The 19,806-nt window shown below is 38.3% G+C and overlaps 1 long non-coding RNA gene across 3 annotated transcripts in view; it reads left to right on the top strand.

Moving 5' to 3' along the window:
* Nucleotides 1–9,204, top strand: part of LOC137071977 (uncharacterized) — a 91,838-nt gene extending 82,634 nt beyond the window's left edge. For 2 of the 3 annotated variants that reach the window (XR_010904567.1, XR_010904570.1), the window contains exons 2-4: nt 1,721–1,851; nt 4,338–4,408; nt 7,484–9,203. This is a non-coding gene — a long non-coding RNA (uncharacterized lncRNA). Of the gene's footprint in view, nt 1–1,720; nt 1,852–4,337; nt 4,409–7,483 lie in introns of all 3 variants that reach the window. The other variant, XR_010904568.1, reaches the window with a different exon arrangement.
* The last annotated feature ends 10,602 nt before the right edge of the window (nt 9,205–19,806 follow it).

The raw sequence follows: 19,806 nt of genomic DNA, 5'->3' as shown, positions 1-19,806 counted from the left end.
GATTGTTGATGCAGGAGCTCATTTATTTTAAACATGATTACCCTTGTATTTTTTTCTGCCCCCTGGAACAGGTGTGAAAATACCATGAGGGAGTTCTAGCAGATTTAATCGACTCTCTGATTCTCATCATGATAGCCTTTACCATCCGAGTCAATTTTAAAGTGTTCATATGGCAGAGATAGACAGGGTCCCTGGGTCCCCCGGCTGTGGCTCCATATTCCCGGTAGTCTTCCTCAGAGGCCCCTGGTGACTGACAGGCCGTTAGCCAGGCTAAATGATGTGATGATGAGCTTTTTATGAGAATGGATTTAGAATTGAGAGATTTCAGACAAAGATTGTGTGCATTTTTCTCTCTCGTTCTTTCTGTCTCTCTCTCTCATCTGCCTCCCCCGTCTCTCTCTCTTTCCTCTGCCAGCCGGCTAGATTATGATTGATTTGGTTGAAATGGATTGTAGGAAGCAGGCATTGATTTTTCAATGACTTCTCACCAAAAAATATTTAAAGTTGTATCCACAATGTAGAAATCTCAGTATCCAACATTTTCTCTCCTCTCTGTGTCACTCTGCTCTGGAGCAAGAAAGCACCATAATACATTCTAGTCAACGATGAGACAAATGACCTGTAATGTTATTTTGAAATGAGTCAGTAAGCTGAGGGACTAAAGGAGTATTGATTGAGCCTAATGAGGATTGAGTGTTGGGAAAACAAGCTTTTCAGGGTTTTGCCGACGCATCTCTTATCAGCACACAACGATATAATGCACTCTCTACTACAGCAGTAATACTGCAGATGCCTGCGTCTTGGAGGGCTCATTTGCTGTCTTATAATATTAAATCAGACATGCAAACACTGTTATGATCAAATAGTTGCAGGAAAACTACTAAAAAGTAATCTGACAACATATTTTATCAGTGAAGGAAACAGGGTTTAGGCATCATGCTTGCATATTTTAAACAATTTTCTAAGTTATGTGTATGATGTACACAGCAAAAGACGGGCATTGCAGCCATTAAAACAGAACTGAAATGTCGGTGTATCATCCACTGTTTTTAAGCAGGATTAGCTTTGTGTGCAATGACAGAATGAATCTTGTCATAGATGTTAGCAACTTCTAAATCTGATGAAATCTGAAGCAGCCTTGCCAAATCTTGATAGGGATTTATGCACAATTTAGAGGGTCTTTACATTGACAAACTTGAGTAGATTAGATCATTTAGGCTGTTAATTTCAAGTATGGGTTTGTTTGAACGATAAAATGTATTTTACATGTCTTTTATCCTTGGAAACCAAAAAACAAATCAAATTAAAATGAAACTAAATGTCGTATACAGCCAATAGTAAGAATGAACCAGCTTTCTAGCCACAAGAGCGCAATGATTATAATGAATTCTACATATTCTTAGCTTAATCCACACTAGAGGTGTACAGACAGTTAATCAACTGCTGTAGAACAGTGTATATTGGTTTTAGATTTTATTTACAAGGCATAGTCTTTCTTAACAGTCTTAATCTATCTAATCTACCCTGATCTATCAAAATGCCCTTTAATTGGTGTGAGAAAACAAGTTGTTTTAGAAATGTTTACCTGGAGTGTTTATATATATATATATATATATTTATATATATACATACATACACAGCCCCAAACTGCTTTATGTCACTGCAGTAGCATCCTTGTTTTGCTAAGATCTCACCATTCGGTACACTCTTTCATCCACAGACCGTTTTCTTTTTAAGCGAAGTGCTCCTGCCGTCCCATTGGTCAGAGTTGTGCCACGCCCACTGTGGATCTAGACAGATGGTTCCCGGGCCTGAGGTTCGAGTGAGTCGTTTAGAGGCCCCCGGTCGCAGGTAATCAGCTGAAGCTGCTGCATAATTCTTAGGAGGGGTTGTGTTCTGCTCTCCCCTTCCGTGAGCAGCGGTGTGTTGTTGTTTTGTTTTCTCTGAGCAGCCCTTTGATGCCATATCCTCTTACAGTTGCTCAATCCCAGCAGCCATGTTTCATAAACATCCAACGGAAAACATCCTCTGCATTTGAAATGTAGATGGCTTTCTCTGCCTGCCTCTCTGCATACCGTACTCGCCCTCTCACATTTTCTCCCCATTGCGTTCTCGCAGCAGAGGTGTTGGGTTTCTCTCTACTGCCTTTGATACGTTCGAACAGCTACCCGATCAAGCCTCAGCGTTTTGGGTGTCAGGTGTAATCTGTGGCAACAACAATGCGAGCGAGGCCTCATTCCCCATTTGCTCCTCATTAGGATGATATCACTTAGGTGCCGGATCCAAATTAGCTGTTTTGTTATGCTGCGATAGCACGATACGGCCTCTCGTATACATAAGCGAAGCTTTGGAGAACGCCAACCAGTACTATAGAAATATACATTCTTAGTTGTTTGTTATTTTTAATTGTAATGCTTTGTTAATACTCCTTAATAGTAATTATATAGAGATCATAATGCAATATGTGTTAAATGAGCACAGCCTGAGAGTGAAATTCTCCATAAGCATTTTCTGTTAGAGTCTTTTAGAGTCTGTTTCCCCACACCTGGCCAGGCGTTCGAGATAATTTTTCTTTATAGGTTTCCATCCATATGCCTCTGAGGTACTTCGCCATTGTGTTTGTTTGAGTCTATTTCCCCATCGTAGCATTCAAGCATTTGACTTTTGTTGCTTAGGGCCCAAGCATTATTTGCTGATGATCTGTTTGCATAACCCTCTTCCTTGCCTCTCTTCTCCCTCAGGGAGGATGTATTTTAGTGTGACACACTGGTATCTGCGGGTGTGCTCACCTTTCATTTCCCAGAAGCATCTGTAGCCCAGAGAAATGTGGTTCCACCCTAGCAATAAAAATATTGCATTGAGATCAAAGAGACACTCGTCTCACCTTTGCTCACTTTTTAGTTCCATCACTACAAAACCAGGAAGATGTCACCAGAGCTCCACTGTAACTGTACTTAAACAGATAGTTCACCCAGAAATGAAAATTCTGTCACTTAAGGCCTGTTTACACCAGCGACAATACCGATAGCAATAATGATAAATATATAGTTCTAAAAATTGTTCTAAATATAAAAGAATAGTCCAAACCATATAACGATAAGGGCACAGATAAATCGCTGGAATCACTTTTTTTTTCAGTTGATGAATAATAAAAACATTGACAGCCAATCAGAATCCATTCTGCTTTAAAGAGCTTGAGCATTTAAAGTGCTAGACAACATATGGTAACTGCATCGTGAGCTTAAACAGAACAATATTGTCTGCTGGTTTGGATGCTAAAGTTATTGTTTGTAGTTATCATTATTGGTGTGAATGAGCGTCACCCCACGTCATTTCAAACCTGTATGACTTTCTTTCTTTTGCTAAATACAAAAAAAATATAAATATTTTGAGGAGTTTTTTTTTTTTGTATCCATACAATGAAAGTAGGGATTTGTTTTGCTCATTGTATAGACAAATAAAAAAACATTTTTAAAAATATCCTTTGTATTCCATAGGAGCATGTAACTCAGGTTTGGAATGACATGAGGATGAGTAAATTATATCTGCTGGTTAATTTTTGTGTGAAATATCTTTTAAATTATAGGCATCTTCATTTTATGATTGTGCTAAAATAATTTCAGATTTTTTTTATGATTAAAGGATATATCAGTCTGTTTTATTGCTCAGTGAATGTTTCCTTTCAATGAGCAATACTGTTTTTTAGTATTATAATAATTAAGCACATGCAGCAACCCCCTATCAAAACATTTCTCGTCGTCTCAGACATATTTGTTTCCCTGTAGCCTGTTAATGAAGGCAAAGGAAGCAATGTGTGTGCAGACAGTGTAACCCATGAAGTGTGTCTCTATGCAGATGAGATGCTCTTCAGACAACATCAGCGTGTGAGCAGCACACCGTGTAATGACTGTGGCAGAAGCCTCGGTTCTCATAGCTTAACATGCCGCACTCACCATACGGCTATATTTGCCAACGCTAGGAGAATCTGTTGAAAAGCAAAGTCTTCTTCTGAATATTTTGAGTGAGGGGTAAGGAGGGAAAGTTAAGAGGGCCGTCCATGCGGGAGACAGTAGAGGTGCGCAGAGGTGAAGGCTGTGCTTCCGTCCTTGAGGGAGCCCATTTAAAAAAGCGCTTTGAAAGTGAAGCTAGACCGCACCAGGAGTCATCTCGCTGAGTGGTGCTGTGAGCGAGAGAGTGTAGAGAAAGAGAAAGATTGAGGTGGTTTCTTGTGTTTTCACAGGCCGAATTTCCTGTTGTAAATATTCACCAAATGCTCATTTTCCTTACCTTTCCTTCTGTGTGTTCCTTTTGTGTGTGTTTTTCTTTCTCTCACACAGGTCCTGATGGAGAGAGAGGGAGTGGGAGAGAGACAGAGCTAGAGAGAGGACGAGGGAAAGCCTATAATGCTGTAATGCCCATTAGCAAGATTTCACGCACTCTCTCTGATCTGACTCACTGACAGAAGCCTCTAAGAGACTATAATGAGAATGTTTGGCAGGATTCTCTCTCTCTCTCTCTCTCTCTCTCTCTCTCTCTCTCTCTCTCTCTCTCTCTCTCTCTCTCTCTCTCTGTTGTATCATTGTCTAGGTGAATGCAGTTTTTATGTGCACCACTCTGTGACAGAAAATATTTGATATGATTCATGCACCCACACACATTCCCCTCACACATTATTATTCTTTGACATTTTTCACCATGTTTTTTTTTTCAAAACTCAAACACATTAAGGCTGATTTCAGGAATAGGTATGATGGCCAAAATCAATAAGCTGATAATTTTTTTATGTTATGCTTTAAATATAAAAGATTATTTATATTGCCCAAGTAAATTAAAATAATTGTAAATGCATCCCAACAATCCAATTATTTACAGAATATTACATTTAGATGTGTTATTAGATTATTAGCGGTCTTAGCATTAGATAATGACAAAGGTAATCTAAAAATTAAAATAGCTGAAAATGAGCATGCACAAATAAATATCCAATAAAAAGCACCTCTAGTTAAGTTACTCTTGTGTATGTACATTATGACCACTAAAAAGAATCAAACTGCCTGTGAATAGATCTAGACCGACCTATTATACTCATTACCATTTTTAACACATTTAAACCATGTGTCAGATTGCTGTCAGGTGATATGTCTGTCCTTATTATGAAATATTAACAGTCTGCTCCTTTAACTCCTTAAGTGGCAAAAATGACTAAAAACAACCATCCGCTGCTTTCTCCCTCTCACATGCTCTCTCATTTTATTTTACACAAATTAGCTTTGGTCCTGGAGGGCAAAATGACAAGAGGTTACTGGGAGACTATGTGTTTAATTAATTGAAAAATGCTCAAATTGCTTTTACAGTTGTTATTGGAGGTGAAAAAATGGAATCCATGTTGCCAGTACTCAGACGTAATTAGCTCCTGGGGGAGTTGGATATTTAGCATTAGCAATGTTGCTGCACTTAGGACACAAATTTCTATTTTGATAATGAAGGGCCGGGGCTGTCGTTGAGGACAGCTGTAGTTTGAGGGGGTGGGGGTGGGGGTGTTGAGGGTTTAGAGGTCCTGTGCAAAGCAGAGAGACACCCTGTCTGCTCTCTCTCTCTCTCTCTCTCCCTCTCTCTCTCTCTCTCTCTCTCTCTCTCTCTCTCTCTCTCTCTCTCTCTCTCTCTCTCTCTCTCTCTCTCTCTCTCTCTCTCTCTCTCTCTCTCTCTCTCTCTCTTCCTCCCTCTCTGTATGTGTGTCTGTGAAATGGCAGCAAGGGCTCCCAGGGGCCACACATTACCCAAAGTATTTAAGTTTCCAATTAAACCGAGAACCAGCTACCACTGCAACAAGCTTGGAAAGAGCCAATGAGATTCCACACACATCTCAGGGAAGTGGAGGAAAGGACGAAGGATGGGGATTACATAGTAGAAAATCCTTTGTTTATTCAGACTTTAACTTTATTTAGACTACTTTTTTTCTGTACGGAGATGGTTGGGAGGGAGAGGAGGCAAGAGGGAGTGTGAAGAGAAAGAGAGAAGGGAGAATACAAGACTTTAATGATCTGCTGTGGAGAATCAGTGTGGAGTCCTTGGAGACTACTGGGCTAGTTTGAAGCAGCATGGTCTCATTTGGTTTGGACTGAGTGTGGCAGTCCTACTGAGCTCTTATACCATGCTGTCTAAATGCCTGCCTGCTACCGCATCTAACTGCCTGCCTGCCTGTGTGTGTGTGTGTGTGGAGACATATGTCATGTGGATTGCATACATGACGTGTGAAAGAATGAGCCTGCTCTGTTAAGTTCCCTTGTTAAACCATAATAATTTCCACCTTAGTCAATTACACAATCCCCATGTGTTTAATAGTCGTTTCTCTCTCTGTCTATCCCTTCTGTTTGGCAGTGCAGAAAGTGCTCATACAATCTTTGCCTTTTCATTTTTGTTATTGTTAGACTAAACTAACAAAAAACTTTTTTCAAAGCATTGTTTATTTCTCCGTTCAGACATGTAACGTTACATAATACAAACGAGAATCTACAAAAACAGCAAGTCAGTGTCTTGCAGACTCTTTCCGTTGATTTCAATACAGGCGAAGTGAGAAGAATGACACAATACACTGCTAAGCGCAACTACAATTTGAGGTCAATTTTTTGTTTTGAAAAATATTTTTCAGTATTATTATTATTTTTGAACATCTTTCCGCTATCTATGAATATTTTTTTTTTCCTGACATTGTTGCAATGCTTTTGCGTCAGTAATACTGTGTGATTCCTACAGAGGCAGATTACAAGCTTATGGAACTGATGTAGTTTCACTGTAAAATGCTGGTATGTGATAGCTGTGCCTCAATAGGCATGCTGGCGTCTGACACTGAGGTTGCGGTCTTTAACCTTCATGAGAGCGCCGGACTCCCATGCCGACTATTGCTATATTGCTTGCAGAAGAATGGCCGGTTATTCATATAATATTTTGTAGTCTGCAGTTTGCCAATTGAGTATTCTTCCAAAGAATATATTTAAACATGATAATAATAATATATGAAATATGGCATTGGAAAAAATAGTAATAAAACGCATCACAATCATATAATTGAGGGATATTTCTCCCAGAAGTAAACATTGTCATTATTATTACTTGTGTCGTTCCAAATCTGGTATGACTTACTCTTCTGCAAAACATAATATTTGTCTTGTTGATATGAATGTTCATAGCCAAAGCATGTTGGTGACGATTTTGTTCCAGACATCCATCGTATGGAAAAAATAAAACAGTGAGACTTTTCTTTAAAAAAAAAAGTTTTCATGTTTTGAAAGAAAGTCATACAGTTTTGGAATGGGATTGAGTCAATAATGAAAGATTTTTCATCTTTATGAACTATGCCTTCAGTGGAGAAAATATAGTTAAATGACTGTCCTTTTAAAATCCTAGACACCATGCCCATTGTACAGAAAATATGCTAATTGGGGCAATGGGAGAAACTGAGACATGGGGTTATTTAATTTCCCAGGGTGCACTGGGCTTAGCGGAGATGACAGAGAGGCTGAGGCAGTGTAACGGGAGCTTCACTGCAGCAGCCCTGCTCTGGGCTTCCAACCGACAGAGGAGCACCGTGAGAAAGAGAGACGGAGAGAGAAAGAGAAAGAGAAGGAAAGTAGACCTCTGAGCCACGACTCTTGTTCTGTAAAGCGCACATCATTAAATGATATAATGTTACTGTCAGTTTGTCATGCAATAGTGTCAACGAAAAAACTTTATAAGACTGGTGCCAAAAATTAAGAGATTGAGAGCGAGAGACAAACAGGACCTTGCCAATCATTCATCATTGTCTCACTTCCTCTCTCTCCTCTCTTCACAGACTTGCTCTTTTTGTGTGCGCTACCCAGAATTCCTCGTGACATTTGTTGTGTGAAGATTACTCACTGGCCCGTAGCCTAGTGTAGCACAACAGTGATGGTTTTAAAGACACGGAGTTGGAGCTGTCCCAGCCTCGACACCTCACCCACAAACTGTGCCTCCTGTCAACCCCCACGGGCACCTATTGTGGTGAATCAGTGACCGTGCCATTCCTTCTTTCTGCTGTTCACCAACAAATGATAAACTAAGTGGGAAAAAAAGACAGAATGGAATGAAGAAGAAAAGAAGATCCAGAGCATGTTGCCTTTCGGCTGGAGTCGTTCAAGACAATGCAAGTGCTGGACCATCATTTTCAAATGCACTGAACAAGTGCAGTAGACCAGAGTACTGACAGGATTCATCAAACAAACGATTCATTTTTGGATTTCTTGCAACACCCTGGTTTAAAGAAAATGAATGTAATGTTTTAATAGAAGAGCAACATAATACCTAAATATTTGACAGCTCTAGAATTATAGATACAAATTATACAATAAATAAACAAAATAAATGTATACAACTATTAATATACAGACTTAAAATTAATCCTGTATTCCAAAGGAATCGTTTTAGGCCTATTATAATTTATGAAGTTGTGTATTGCTAATAGTATTATACTGTAGATATTTTACCAGGATGTTGTTTTTCAGTACGCACAAAAATATTGATCTCCTTGACACAGCAATTAAAAAAAAACAATCAGTATCTAACCAAAAAAAGGGTCTTGTTTGAACAGCTTAGTCTACATCGGATATCAAAAAAATGGACGATTTGCACTAATCCAGTGATACTCATGTAAAATATAGCTGTTTAGCAACAATTTTATATCATTTTCAATCACTCTTCAAAGCAATACAGAATAAAGAAAGAAGCAGTCGAATGAGTTTATCGTTTCTCATCTGGTCTAAATCTGTTGTAAACCTGTGGCTGGCTTGGGTGGTCTTGATCGTTTACAGTAAAGTGAGGTTATTTTGTGTGTGTTTGCTGAATAAATGACCAAGCACAGCTGTTTTAGCACTTTGCTAATTTTGTTCCGGACTTTGAGTGTGTTTGCATGGGTGTGTATGTGATTGTGCGTACGTTAACTCTTGACCTGCTCACACTGATCGAATAGTTGGGTGGATATTTTGCCTCTGTCTCGCACTGATACACACGGATCACGGTCTTGAATGCGAAGGTCCCCAACACTGAACAGATTTAACATGTGTAAAAAAACAATTAAACATAAGTCTCTCGATGCTTCTAAAAATCACCAAAGCAGCTATTTCAAGCAACAAATAATCAACAGAATCGTTCGATTGTATCGTGATGTTACAGATGCATGTTATTTGTACTGTTATTATGCGTTCATTCTTATTTTGAATTAAGTGTGTGTCTGTTTTTCTTTTTCACTGTTTGTCCTGAGTATGCGTTCTCATCTCCAACTCATCTCCAGACACAACGTTCATTTTCATTTCTATGCCGACGACCTCCAGATCTACCTTCCTGTGATACTGAGTAATCGGTCGGCACTGGATCCTCTCTATAATTGTCTTCAGGACATCAAACAGTGGCTTTCCCAGAATTTCCTTTATTTAAATGAAGAAAAGACTGAGTACATCCTGTTCAGCCCGGATTCATCCAGCAGTGCTTTTACCTTTGGACCTACGACACCTCAGTTTGCTCCGTCTGTACGTAACCTGGGCGTTATTTTGGACAAAAACATGCAGTATGATAAACAGATTGGTGCAGTAGTGAAGGCAAGTTTTTACCAGCTAAGACTTCTTAGTAAGGTCAAATATTTTTTGTCCCGAGCCGACCTTGAAAAAGCAATTCATGCCTTCATCAGCTCGAGGATCGACTACTGTAATGCCCTCTACACTGGACTAAATACATCACTTCTCAGTCGCCTTCAACTGGTACAAAACGCTGCCGCACGTCTTCTCTCTAACACATCTAAACGGTCACACATCACCCCTGTCCTCCGCTCACTTCACTGGCTCCCAGTGCAGTTTAGGGTGGAGTATAAAATCCTATTGTTTGTGTTTAAGGCCATCCATGGTTTGGCCCCAGTATACCTCACTGAACTAGTAAAAATATATCAGCCAGCCAGGACACTCCGTTCTTCTGATCAAATTTCTCTGGTTACCACAACATACAGGTATAAAAAGTTTGGAGGCCGGTCATTTAGTGTTCTAGGACCTAAGTTGTGGAATGCACTCCCTGTGCACCTTCGAAACATCACGGTGCTGAGTATTTTCAAAGCACATCTGAAAACACACTTTTTTAATCAAGCTTTTGACTTTTAGTCTTGTTCTTGTTTGTTTGTATTTGTCTTTATGTTGTTGTTTGATGTTTGTTCTGGAAAGCGCCTTGTGCACCTTTTGGCTGCTGTAAGGCGCTATATAAATAAATTATTGATTGATTGATTGATTGATTGAGTAGGATCCTTGAAGGCTCTGCCTGTCTTCATTGGACTGGATGGCTCTGACTGCGGCAGGTTTAAAACAATGGCTGAAATCAGAGTCGCCTCCTAAAGCCTCAATCACTATTCCCTAACGTTAGTTCACTAATACTATAACATTTGGGATTGGATGAGTGCACTCAATAACGTCCACCATGGTTTTGGACACCACTAAAAATGGCTGTCCAATCAAATAATGCCCTATTTGAGGGTATAGGGGGAGATTTTAGATTCAGTTGGTTGGTCGTACTTCTTCTGTCTCCCCACCAGCTGCCAGACCAACAATGTTATTGTTACATGATTGGTATATATTATAGGCAGTGTTGGGGTTCTTTGTAGAGGTAACCTGTCCTTTTTTGTGTGATAATATACACTATCAAAAACAAAGAGAATGGGGATGACTATTTTTTAAATCTTTTTTTAGGCCATAGGTCACCTTGATGTCTACACACACACTGGTCTTTTGTTTCTCTGAAACTTTATATCTTTTTCAACAGCATAATTAAATGTTTTTGTTTATGTGTATTTCTTTTCTCAGTCTGATGAGAACGGATGTAATGCACTAGTAATAGTGAACACTTGTCAGTGTTTGGCAAGGACATGGCCTGGCAGCGAGGACTGCAGAAGGATGGGCATGTATATCTGCTGTCTCTGTGTTAAAAAACTCAGTGTGTGTGTGTGTGTCGCTGCAAGACCAAGCGAGAGAAACAGATGGCTAAAAAGCATATTTGTGTTGGGTAGTTACTTCAGGTGGAAGTGAAACACTTGATGGGGGAGAAATTGTGATCACAAATCTACAGGGTGAGTGACAGACAATAGCTGCTGTAAAATTCTCTCACATCTCAGCTGCTTTGTATTCATGGCTCCTGTCTACTTTGTGACCCTCTCTCTCTTTTTCCACATCCTCTCAACTCCCTCAATCTCTTTCAACCTCTTCAGTGCTTCTCTTTCTTCCTGGAGTTTTTTTTTTTTGTGTGTGTGTGCTGTATTTTTTTTATTTCCCCCCTCTGTCTAAACTCTCTGATCAGGTGGGTTTGAGAAAGAACCTCACCTGACAACACACTCCGTTCTCCTCTTTATCCAGCCTAACATTTCACATGTCGTTTTCAGCCCGTTAGTCGCTCTAGCATATTGATGCAGTATGATCTCTCTTTTTTAGAATTAAACTCAAAGATCCTTGGAAAATGTAAGCATTTGTTTCAAAGTCACTGTGATAAGCAGTAACTCTAATCAGCGCTGTGTTCTTAATTAAGAAAAGACGGTTCATCGAAAATGTTTTTATTATTATTTCTGTTTTGTCCAAATCAGTCACTCAGCTGACAGTGTTTCGTATGTAAATCGATATGTGCACTAAAAGCATTGTGTGAAAGCTGCAAGCAGGTGTTGTTTGTCACTGTTGGTTTGGTTCTGGCAGATTTAGGCTCTTATCTTCCCGAATCTGTGTCATCTAATTTCTCTGGGAATTGTTTTGACAAAACAGGTTAGCATAAGGTGGGAGATGTCAGACAAAACAAAGACTCTTTCAATTTGTGTGGGTACGTGTGTGCATTTGCGTGTTTGTGTGTCTGTCTCTCCATGGGAAACATGTGTCAGTCATCCGCAAGGTGTTACACTGGATATGACATCATGGCCCTCTAGGGCTTGTGCTGGGAAGACGAGTTGTTTGATTCCGTGTAAAAGAACAGAGTCTGGAGCTAACTGTGAAGATCTGCTTCTATCTCAGCTGTTGTAAATGTCTTGCTAACACAAATACAGCTCACAGGTGCATGTCAAAACAAATGTACAGCCTTTTTGTTCCTGTTTATGGGTCTCGAATAAAGGCACATGAGCTCTGCGGCATCTAATTGGTAATGTTTTTTATTAGGCTGCATGATTACGCAGATAATTAGGAATCAGTATGTTTTCTTATTACACGATTTTCTGGAATACTCAATTCTGATTGGTCAGTCATGCCATCCAGTGACTTGATGCTTGAATATTCTCCGCTGTCCATGGCACTGCTTTCCGCAGACTCAGTTTCTCTCGTTTCATATAAAAAAAAAGTCAAATGTAGAAATTCGGCGTGACCTGATGCATTTCAGATTTGTAGTTCCTTCAAACTATTTCTTCAATTGTCCTAAATAACATGATTTTTTTGGACCTAACGAAAGGCCTTGTTCAGCTAATAAATGTATTGCTCTTCTTTTTTTTCTTCTTTTTTTTAATTAATTGATCAACTCTCAAACCTTTAACATTTCAGCAGTATTGTTCCGTTTGAAATTCTTTGAAATGAGTTTATTTTATTCAAACCGTGTTGAATAGTTGGGACAATGTGGGGGAATTCTGTTGGTTTCATTTGTTTTTTAGTTTGAAATATTCACATTTCTTAGCATTTGTGACTTAAAAGGTCACAACTTTTAAGTCTGAATGATGTAAAAAAACGGTCATCGATTGTTGTAAATGATTACAGAGGTCTTCAGTATTAATATTAGGCCTACTGTAATATTGTTGCTGTATTTGTCGACATTATAATAGAAAGTACACTAATGTTATATATACACAGGTAAAATTGTAAAATAACCTATTTTTAGGATTCATGTTGCAACATTTTGTTTTTGTTTTTATTTTAGATTCCGTCAGTAGATTGCTATTGCTATTAATTCATTAATTTCTACTTCCTGGCTGTCTTCTGATTGGCCAGTTTGAACTGTTCTTGTTGGAGCAGGTCATCTGATTGGCTGTAGTGTGCTGCGGGTTGGTGAGAGGCTCATGCAGTGTAGACAGGCAGATTGATGTGGGGCGGGTAAAGGCTAAGGGAACAAGACTGCAGGCCTTTGAAGTCCTGCAGGAGGGGAGTAAATTGATATATCAATTTAAGCTGTGGTGCCTATTAGAGGAGCTCCAGTCAGGTTAATGTGATAGCCCTAGCATTACCCTTCCAACCCCTTTCAGCCCTGCCCCAGTGCCCTACTCACAACATAGACAAACACTCACACACCAACAGTACCTGCCAACCAGTGGCTGCAACCGGGTGTAAATAAAGCAGAGGAACAGTCGACCGTCTTTCTTTTTTTCTGTCTCTCACTGTGGGTGATTTAAAATCCCCGTTGCCCTTCTAATAGCCTGGTAGGATCAGAGTTAGAGGGGTTCCTTTAAAGTGAGAGACTGTTTAAGGAGTGTTGCAGAAGTTTAAGGGTGCTTTCAGTTAGGACCCTTGTGATTTAGCCAAGACATTCCTTACATTTGAACTTTGGAGACCCTCATACTAAATTGTGCCTGATTGAAACAGCTTAGTCTTAGCGCACACACACAAGGGCAGACTATCGCTCCCCATTCCTCGCACATTCACCCTGAGGTGAGACAGGGATCATTCATTTTTAACAGCATGCAGACACACATTTACATTAAAAATGCAGAGTGGTGTCTTTTTAATCCAGACACTGCTATATTTATTATTAAACCTTTGTCTTTGGGGTCAGATCACAAGATTTTGGTTGTCCGTCAACATTACTGCTCACTCAATCAGACAGACTGTTCTGTCACACTGCTGTAGATCTAGTTTATTCACCTTGCTTTTTCAAAGTCATACACATATCTCACACTGATAATCTGATTTTTGTTCTCAGGCAAATCTTTGAACATTTAGTAACGTTCAAGACATGTGATTTTAATTTAAATAAAAGAGACTAAAGACATTTTTCTAGAAAAAAAATATAGAATATTTATTTAGCACCTAAAACGTCAGCAAATAAAATAAGACTAAAAGAGACACATATATATATATATATATATATATATATATATATATATATATATATATATATATATATATATATATATATATATATATATAAAATACACTTGCATATAGTTAGTATATATATAATCAAATCTAGTTTAATATATATATATAATTTTTTCATATTATATATATATATATATATATATATATATATATATATATATATATATATATATATATATATATATATATAATTTATATTTTTGTCATTTTCAAATTCAATTGATTTAATATAATTTACACAGAATTTAGAGTAGGTATAAATATCATATTACTGCATGTACATATCACACATAAGAAGCTTTAAATATTTTTTATTTGAAATTATATTTAATAAACGATGATTGGCAAAGCAAGTCAGCCATTTTAAAAGCTCCTGGCCAGCCCATGCAAAAATCTGATTAGTGCTTGCAGGGTGTGATGCATATCATCTGCTTCCCTTTATCCTGCGTTTGCAGACCTGCAGTGGAGGCCTATGAGAGGACATGGGTTTGATTTAAAAAGTCCATGTGCGGATTCTTTCTCTCTCTGGCTCAAAACATGGACTTCCTGTCCTTTTGATTTAGTTCTTTAAAATAATCTTTTCATTATTATCTATTTATATTAATTTTTTTGAGTGGAACCACAGTTGAATGTTGATACAAATAAATGTTCTCGGAAAAAGGATCTGTTTGCATTGCTGTTTCATTTTGTAATGCGCTACAGACACAGATTTGTGGTATTTTGGGATTTGCGGCCCTCATGTCTTTAACCTTCAAAACGCACCTCTTGATTAGTTTATTGTGATATTCCTCTGGATTTATTCTTGATGTTTGAATGCAGCTGAATATACCCTCAAATGTTTGTCCTGGTCATTTTCATCTTTATGTGATTTATTTACTTGACTTTTCCTCTTTTTTAAGACAGCATAATTTAATATAAATATAAATAAATGAATGCAAATGTTATTTGTTCACTTAATAGCAGATCACACTGGCTGTGGGTTCGGGAAAATGTAACAGACACAAAGACGCTCTTCGAGGCCAGTTCTTGGTGGCGAGGGGCTCTTTGATGGGTCCGCTTCGGTGTGCACTGGAGCCTTTCGCATATATATGGAATTTTTGAATATCTAAACCATTATTTAGCATCTAAATCAGTTCTGCCTGTCTGACTGATGGACAATTTGAGCGTGACCCACGTCTCCTTGTGTGTGACCTATACTGTCCACATTCTTGTGTACGGTTTTGGATGTTTGGGCTCTTTTCTCTGACACACTCTTACCATTTTAACATGTTTTTTTCGGGAGAAGCATTCATGAAATATGTATGCATGGATGATGGCTTTTACATAGCTATGTGTACAATTACAGTGGTCCCGCAATGCTTATTGCTTAGCTTAGTCATGAAGCCGCTGAATTCATTGAGTGCTTATATTTGCAGTATTTATATGTTTGTTTGTTAATAATGAATTGACAGATGAAAATGATGCCAATATAATAATGACTTTGAATGCATTACAGTTACATTAATAAATGCACATTTGCAAGTAAATCAGTCATAATAGACCATATCATAGCATCTAAATGCATTCATATGATTAATAATATGATGTGACTGTGATCAATATACACTTCAGAGTCGGATGGCATGCAGGATCTGTGTAGAATCCTATACACTAACTGTTTTCTCTGGAGCTCTGCATGTAAAACACAAGGATTTTCTATAGTAAGCATCTTTCTTACTGTCTTAATGGATTAATTCTCTCTCTCTCCCTCTTCTCTCTCTCTCTCTCTCCTCTCCCCTCTCCCTCTCCCTCTCCCTCTCCCTCTCCCTCTCCCTCTCCCTCTCCCTCTCCCTCTCCCTCTCCCTCTCCCTCTCCCTCTCCCTCTCCCTCTCCCTCTCCCTCTCTCTTTCTTACCTGTAGAGAACACACTGAGCCCCAGAAGCTGTTTAACACCAAGACTCAAGATTTAAGCTTGTGGCGGTGCACTGGGAGCCCTAGATGAGTATTTAATTTTCAGACTGTATGTGTGAGCCAAGAGAAGAGCGAGTTTGATGGACTTCATTACTCAGTAAGAGTTTGCATGTTTGTGTTCGCATGCATGAAGGTGTTTGTGTGTGAGATATAGACTCCATTACCCATGAACCTGCATGTTTACTCAGCCGTACTGCTGTTAAATACATTCCTTCAGTTTCCATCACCTGCTCCACCTGCTCAATACTTCTGTACACACACACACACACACACACACACACACACACACACACACACACACAAAACACAAACGTATGCGTACATAATCTGCAGCACACTGAAATTGGCTGCACAGATGGAATATACAGTGATTCTGAATAGCATGACCAGACTTAACACCACTTTGTATACGAAGGTGTAATTATATTCAAATATTTGTTTGTTTTATTATATTTCTTTGATTTCTTGCATATAAGCCACCTTAGTTTCTCACCATATTAATAATAATAAAAATAGTAATAATAATTTAAATAAAATGAAGTGTGTTTATATGTATTTAATTTATTTATTTATTTATTTATTTATATTTATTTATTTATTTATTTATTTATTTATTTATTTTCCCTGTTCTTTGTAGACATATATTAAGGTTGAGGTCCTTTTCCCTTGCCCACTTTAAGTCATATTTGACATGTTAGATGAAAGCACCGATGTGCACTTCATACTGTGGCTTTTGCACTCTGCTTCCACAGCGTCAAAGGGCAGCGTTTGTGTTTCGTGTCCATAACCTCTGTTTGACTGCTGATACACATAAATATCACCTGATGTCTGCGAGCAGTTTTTCTTGTCAAAATGAAAAAATAACAAGTTGGGCTGTGTTTCGTACTCTGTGACTCATTACCCCAGTTAGAGAGACTGGGTGTCAGTATATCACCCTGAGAGCTCCATCACCTGACCTCAAACTAGGACCCCCACATACCTCTGTGTGTGTGAGAGAATGTGGTTTATGACCTCTGAGAGGGATCTAAAGACCTCTGAGAGTGTATGTGAGTTATGGTTGGACCCAGTGGTTCCTGGTGTGTAAGTGTGTGTGTGTGCAAGTGCAAATGAGTTATGGCGGGGTCCAGTGGCTGCTCTGATGAAGGGGGCGTCCAAATTTATGGTTGTGCCAAGTTCACTACGTTGACTTGGATACAGAGCAGACCACTAACTAGAGAGAGAGAGACTGACACCCCTCCAGTTACACTCTCGTGTGTGTGTGTGTGTGTGTGTGTGTGTGTGTGTGTGTGTGTGTGTGTGTGTGTGTGTGTGTGTGTGTGTGTGTGTGTGTGTGTGTGTGTGTGTGTGTTATGTGTCATCTATTTCCTGGTATGACAGAATGGGAGAAACTGAGAAACTCATTTATTATATATTTCACATATATTAAAACTAGTTGGTGTTCAAATTTTAGATTTTTAAAATTAAATTCACTTTTTTTTTAAAATACATTTGAAATTAGATTTAAAATGTATTAAATATTGCTATAATATTTATTTATTTATCTGACATAATTATTTATCTCTTTTTATTGTCATGTTACTCTTGTGTTTCAGCACTTCTGCAGCAGTCTGTAATGATGTTTTCTATTTCTGTTTCAGAGCCATTCTCACATAGACATGGACCACTAATGGGCATATCTATATTGGGATGTTTTGTATTGGACTACCAAAGTGTGTGTGTGTGTGTGTGTGTGTGTGTGTGTGTGTGTGTGTGTGTGTGTGTGTGTGTGTGTGTGTGTGTGTGTGTGTGTGTGTGTGTGTGTGTGTGTGTGTGTGTGTGTGTGCTGTTTGTTTGAGGGCTCTTGGGAATAGAGAGTGAGGGAAACAGTGAATAAATAGCACACACAGCTAGCCTCCCTCCTGTGTCTCATCGCTCAGATCTGATTGCAACATAAACATGGCGTCTCAATCCAGACTGCCCTTTCTAAACGATTTTTCACACAGCCAAACAAAGGGCTAGTGAAAGCGTAATGACCTACACATCAAAACACTCGCATGCACAAACACACACACAAGCTGAGCGAGCTCAAAGCGGACCTCCTTGAGAGCTGATACGTTTCACAATGATGGCAAGACTACACACTCATGAATATACAAGCCCCTATCAATTAATAATGAATTAAACAGGCTTTGTTAGTACCATGAAGGGCTAGTCTGGACCCACACTGAAGAGCCATAAACAAGAATAATAGCTGGTTTGTGCATTTTATTGTAAGTCACTTTGACTAGATGTAAATGGAGAGATATGTTAATTTTCTCCTCCACCACTCACCTGTTGATACCTGCAATGATGACATCACACCGGACCCTTCCAGGGCGGCACCTTTATCGGTTAGGAGACATCTGGTAACTCAATGGTAGGGATTTTTGGATGAGTCCGGGCTGCTCTACATTAGAAGCTAAAAATATATCCAGTCTTCTGAAGTTGTGCCACAGGAAGACAGTAAACCCTTTCATTCTTTCCACCCCCTTTTTTTAAACAGTCAACAAATCCGTCATATCTGGAGAACAGGTGGCACTTCCTCTGTGTCCCACAGTGTTGAAACTCAACTTAACATTTCTTAACATCACAGAGATGCTGCTAACGCTCCACGTGCCCTGTGATGTATTTTTAGAAAGGAGAGCTGTGCTTTTCTTGGAAAATTGGCTAAAGAGATTTACTAGGATGAGAATGAGGATGACTATGGTCAGATGAGTTAACCATGAAAGCCAAATATGAGCAGGATCTCTATCTCTATGCCTTTGTTTTTGTTGTTGTCATTGTTTTTTTTTTTTAGTTTTTTTTTTTAGTTTATTTATTAATTAATTTTTTAGTTAGAAAAGTTAGAAAAGTAATTATTCAATTAGAAAGTTAATAATAATAATAATGATGAGGACGATGATGATAATTATGATTATTATTTGAAAATCAGTAATAGGTTATAATAATAATAATAATAATTATTATTATTATTATTATTATTATTATTATTATTAAATGTTTTGTTTAAATTAATTTATTGTTACTGTGAATTCATGTTTTATTATTAATATATATATATATATATATATATATATATATATATATATATATATATATATATTGTTTTAATATATTCAAATATTTAGCATATATTAAATAATATATTAATTTTAAGTCTTGTCAATTGATGCTGTAATTTCAGGTTTTATAATAATAATAATTATTATTATTATCAATATACATTTATATAACTTCTGTCAGTGAAATTAAAAAATTTCTAACAAGATATAGAAAGGTCAGCTTTATTGACCTTTAGCTGTTTTAGAAGCTTTGTTGTGTGTACGTGTGTGTGTGTGTGGGGGGGGGGGGGGGGGGGGGGAGACTCGTGTCACTGTGGAGACCTAAATTGAGGTCCCCATGGGTACAAAAGCTTAAAAATCAAACAGAATGAGTTATTTTGAAAATGTAAAAATGCTGAATGTTTCCTGTGATGGGTTTAGGGGCATGGGCAGTGTAGGGGGACAGAATATATGGTTTATACAGTATAAAAACCATTACGCCTATGGTGAGTCCCCAGAAAGATAGCGCACCAGACGTGTGTGTGTGTGTGTGTGTGTGTGTGTGTGTGTGTGTGTGTGTGTGTTTAAGCCTGGTGTCCCTCTCCCCTGTGATTGCAGTAAAAATACCAATTAACCCAAACCAATTAGTGCTGCACTCTTTACTACAGAACGTTACCCCCTCCCGCTCTTACAATCTGTCC

The sequence above is a fragment of the Pseudorasbora parva genome, chromosome 1 (assembly GCF_024679245.1).
Source record: "Pseudorasbora parva isolate DD20220531a chromosome 1, ASM2467924v1, whole genome shotgun sequence".
NCBI lineage: Eukaryota > Metazoa > Chordata > Actinopteri > Cypriniformes > Gobionidae > Pseudorasbora > Pseudorasbora parva.
Note: the sequence above shows the minus strand (reverse complement) of the source record. Positions and strands in the feature narration are given on the sequence as shown.